This window comes from Temnothorax longispinosus, unplaced genomic scaffold, assembly GCF_030848805.1.
Source record: "Temnothorax longispinosus isolate EJ_2023e unplaced genomic scaffold, Tlon_JGU_v1 HiC_scaffold_689, whole genome shotgun sequence".
Classification (NCBI taxonomy): Eukaryota; Metazoa; Arthropoda; class Insecta; order Hymenoptera; family Formicidae; genus Temnothorax; species Temnothorax longispinosus.
In genome coordinates, this window is record NW_027270549.1 from 1 (window position 1) to 5212 (window position 5212).

Below are 5212 nucleotides of genomic sequence, written 5' to 3' on the forward strand. Positions count from 1 at the left end.
ACTGAAAAAAATATGATATAAATTAATGGAACAAACTTGTCGATAAAAAGCACATCAAAGAAGAAGAAGAAATGTTAAACCAAAAAAAATGAAAATAATAACAAAGAGGATGTAATTGAGCACTTACTAAACGAAATAGCTCAAAACAATCAACAAATAAAGCTTGAGGAGCAAAAAAAAAATAACGACGTTCACGTTCACGTACATATCCATCATTAAAGGATATGCGTCGTTGTGTAAGCATTGTACTATTAACCCATATAATATAGGATCCCATATAATATAGGAACATTTTAATCTTTATTCTAAATCAAACCAAAAATTTATGTATTTAAAGAAAAGAGATTCAAATTAGATAATTTTTAATTCTTGACCGTAAAATTTAAACAAGAAATAAATTATGCTCTACGCACAAAAAATAATTCCCTTATAGGACCGGGGTGGAACATACATGTAATGTAATATATCAAATTTATTACAAAGTAAAGGAGCTACCATATGCTATTCACATTTATTTTTCTTCAAAAGCGCAGATTACTTGTCTTATCTCTAAAGTAGGTGCATGTGCGTAATCGGCGAGGCTGAACCGGATCTACCTTAATAACCCTACCGTTTCGTTCATTGAATTTGAACGTCAGAATTTTATTGTATTTTACAGGTTTTACATTTAATTTCGCACTACGGAGCCTGCGTCTCCGTTCGTCTATAGCTATCGTTTCCCATGCTTCAGACACCGTTGAAACCGTCCGGAGAGATCGGTCAAACCGCGAGAATGCGGGTTCGAATATTATACAAATAACAATTTCTCTATAAACTATATATGTTATTATTATTGAAACTCATATATCCTCATATATCCTCAGATCTGGCCAATTTCCATATCTGACCATATATGGCCAATCATATATAATCTCAAATGTTTGCAGTACGAAGTCTGTCATTCTACACCTGTTTGTTGGTCAATTGGTCATGGCATCTGGTCGAAGCCCCTACGAGACCCGAAAACCCAATAGATACTGCCCCAATTATACCCATAGCTACTGCAGGTGCGGGTCTACTAAGAGGAAGCCAGTACTGTGCACTAGCTGCACTTGCCAAACATCCGGACGGCCGTGCACTGAACTGTGCAGATGCGACCACAATAGATGCACAAATTACGAAAAAGTGAGTATAAATATGTATAAATATACATAAATATACCTATAAATATTTATTTGTGTATAAATATATTTCTGTGTTTCAGAAATCAGATCACATCAATAAAGTAAAAGAAGAGATGTCAATTATCTCAAACCAAAAAAATAAACAAGAGGACATAATCGAGCACATGCTAAACGAGATAGCACAAAACAATGAACGTATAAAAAAGCTGGAAGAAAAAATAAAAGATAACGACGTTCACGGCGTTATGCCGGGATTACGATGAATTTAACGTAACGGAACGCGACGGACGCGAAGTAACGTAACGTGAACTTAAGAAATTACGATCGCCGTAACGTGAAGCAGCGTGCATTTGAAAAATGATTTGATGCAGGTGCGGGTCTACTAAGAGGAAGCCAGTACTGTGCACTAGCTGCACTTGCCAAACATCCGGACGGCCGTGCACTGAACTGTGCAGATGCGACCACAATAGATGCACAAATTACGAAAAAGTGAGTATAAATATGTATAAATATACATAAATATACCTATAAATATTTATTTGTGTATAAATATATATTTCTGTGTTTCAGAAATCAGATCACATCAATAAAGTAAAAGAAGAGATGTCAATTATCTCAAACCAAAAAAATAAACAAGAGGACATAATCGAGCACATGCTAAACGAGATAGCACAAAACAATGAACGTATAAAAAAGCTGGAAGAAAAAATAAAAGATAACGACGTTCACGGCGTTATGCCGGGATTACGATGAATTTAACGTAACGGAACGCGACGGACGCGAAGTAACGTAACGTGAACTTAAGAAATTACGATCGCCGTAACGTGAAGCAGCGTGCATTTGAAAAATGATTTGATGCAGGTACGGGTCTACTAAGAGAAAGCCAGTACTGTGCACTAGCTGCACTTGCCAAACATCCGGACGGCCGTGCACTGAACTGTGCAGATGCGACCACAATAGATGCACAAATTACGAAAAAGTGAGTATAAATATGTATAAATATACATAAATATACCTATAAATATTTATTTGTGTATAAATATATATTTCTGTGTTTCAGAAATCAGATCACATCAATAAAGTAAAAGAAGAGATGTCAATTATCTCAAACCAAAAAAATAAACAAGAGGACATAATCGAGCACATGCTAAACGAGATAGCACAAAACAATGAACGTATAAAAAAGCTGGAAGAAAAAATAAAAGATAACGACGTTCACGGCGTTATGCCGGGATTACGATGAATTTAACGTAACGGAACGCGACGGACGCGAAGTAACGTAACGTGAACTTAAGAAATTACGATCGCCGTAACGTGAAGCAGCGTGCATTTGAAAAATGATTTGATGCAGGTACGGGTCTACTAAGAGGAAGCCAGTACTGTGCACTAGCTGCACTTGCCAAACATCCGGACGGCCGTGCACTGAACTGTGCAGATGCGACCACAATAGATGCACAAATTACGAAAAAGTGAGTATAAATATGTATAAATATACATAAATATACCTATAAATATTTATTTGTGTATAAATATATATTTCTGTGTTTCAGAAATCAGATCACATCAATAAAGTAAAAGAAGAGATGTCAATTATCTCAAACCAAAAAAATAAACAAGAGGACATAATCGAGCACATGCTAAACGAGATAGCACAAAACAATGAACGTATAAAAAAGCTGGAAGAAAAAATAAAAGATAACGACGTTCACGGCGTTATGCCGGGATTACGATGAATTTAACGTAACGGAACGCGACGGACGCGAAGTAACGTAAAGTGAACTTAAGAAATTACGATCGCCGTAACGTGAAGCAGCGTGCATTTGAAAAATGATTTGATGCAGGTGCGGGTCTACTAAGAGGAAGCCAGTACTGTGCACTAGCTGCACTTGCCAAACATCCGGACGGCCGTGCACTGAACTGTGCAGATGCGACCACAATAGATGCACAAATTACGAAAAAGTGAGTATAAATATGTATAAATATACATAAATATACCTATAAATATTTATTTGTGTATAAATATATATTTCTGTGTTTCAGAAATCAGATCACATCAATAAAGTAAAAGAAGAGATGTCAATTATCTCAAACCAAAAAAATAAACAAGAGGACATAATCGAGCACATGCTAAACGAGATAGCACAAAACAATGAACGTATAAAAAAGCTGGAAGAAAAAATAAAAGATAACGACGTTCACGGCGTTATGCCGGGATTACGATGAATTTAACGTAACGGAACGCGACGGACGCGAAGTAACGTAAAGTGAACTTAAGAAATTACGATCGCCGTAACGTGAAGCAGCGTGCATTTGAAAAATGATTTGATGCAGGTGCGGGTCTACTAAGAGGAAGCCAGTACTGTGCACTAGCTGCACTTGCCAAACATCCGGACGGCCGTGCACTGAACTGTGCAGATGCGACCACAATAGATGCACAAATTACGAAAAAGTGAGTATAAATATGTATAAATATACATAAATATACCTATAAATATTTATTTGTGTATAAATATATATTTCTGTGTTTCAGAAATCAGATCACATCAATAAAGTAAAAGAAGAGATGTCAATTATCTCAAACCAAAAAAATAAACAAGAGGACATAATCGAGCACATGCTAAACGAGATAGCACAAAACAATGAACGTATAAAAAAGCTGGAAGAAAAAATAAAAGATAACGACGTTCACGGCGTTACAGTAGCAAGGCTGTTACGTGTATGTGAGACCTTAGACAATGTCTAATAGTTCAATAAATTTTCTACATAGGTTATAAATTGCTGTTTGTAGGTCCATGGGGAATCGTTGGATCGTCTAAAATCCACGCCCATGAACATAACGCACGGTCCGCTGCGGTCCTCAGTTTATGCGTTAAGGTTATGTGAAACTCAAAAGAAGATCCGTTTTTGTTACTCCGATCTTCGGAGATGCAGTACCGATCGTCCTTTTTGTATTGTTCAAAGCACTTTTGCACTTTACCCTGATTGCAGCTTCGGCTCGGATGTGGGCGTTTCCACCCCGCGAACTTGTACATAAAATTCTTATCGCTTGGTTTCTCTTCGTCCTAATTTCTTAATAATCTCGTACCTATATCGCTCTTATTATATCTTTCATATCCTTCTGAATTTTTAAGGGTGCGTATGGTCTAGGTCGTAAAGTTCCAGACTCATAAGCTCAAAAAATCGGATTCGAAACCACTTTGATGGTCTGAATTTTACAAGAGAGTAGGCGGCTCTCGTGGAGAAATTTTCCTATGGTCCTTGGTTTAAACGTACTGAAATATTAAGATTTACTCCGATAATATTGCAGCTCTTGGTGCAAGAACACGACAACGTAGTGCAAAGGGCAATGAAGAAACTTTGGACACCCCTCTTGCAGAGTCAAACAAGACAAATGCAAAAATTTGCTGGCCATAAAGCTCTTGCGATATAGCCGGCAATATGTGCAAATTGTCCCTAAATAAAAAGTGTACTGTAAAAATGGCACGGGAGCGTGACGGTACGGTACAGGTCATCAGATCGATCTCCGTACGCGCAATTTTACGCCAGAACCAATTTGATTTACCGCTGGAACTTTATGAAGTTGCTTGCGAGATCCAGTTTACAGAAAGAAGAAATTATTCGCTTTGCAGAACATTTAATTAAATCAAAAAATAATTTAGCCGTACTTGGTAGTTCTTCCGATAATCAGCGATATCATCTTACAGCATTACGAACTGTTGATAAAAGTTTTTCACGGAATTTATTTGAATTCTCTTCTTTTCCAACGAATTCGCAGAGACGACTTTGACCTACGACGTGGAAGTAAGTGCCGAACTGGCGAACTACACAAACTACACTGACGTCGTTCATGGACTTATTGAAAGATACCAAGATACCGCTCTCTCTTCTGAACACACGCGGAATGTGGTAACTCAGAGTTGATGTTTCGAAAAGCGCTTTTGAGTGCGAGGAAGAAAAATTTCTTCCCACTTTCAAATCAACCACATTACACAAAAAAAATCATCAGATAAATTTTTTAGAAAAGAACCTGGAAAAATACGGATTATCTA

The 5212-nt window shown here is 37.0% G+C and overlaps 1 long non-coding RNA gene across 10 annotated transcripts; it reads left to right on the top strand.

Annotated features, from left to right (window-relative positions):
* Positions 1-6: 6 nt before the first annotated feature.
* On the top strand, positions 7-5206 carry LOC139824928 (uncharacterized). Of its 10 annotated transcripts, none has more exons than XR_011735359.1 (9): positions 7-1164; positions 1244-1652; positions 1734-2142; positions 2224-2632; positions 2714-3122; positions 3204-3422; positions 3495-3612; positions 3694-3879; positions 3952-5206. It is a non-coding gene; the product is annotated as an uncharacterized lncRNA (long non-coding RNA). The 10 variants fall into 10 exon arrangements; XR_011735362.1 differs by having other exon boundaries at positions 3204-3417; XR_011735358.1 differs by having other exon boundaries at positions 2714-2932; positions 3005-3122; positions 3204-3612.
* Positions 5207-5212: the final 6 nt, after the last annotated feature.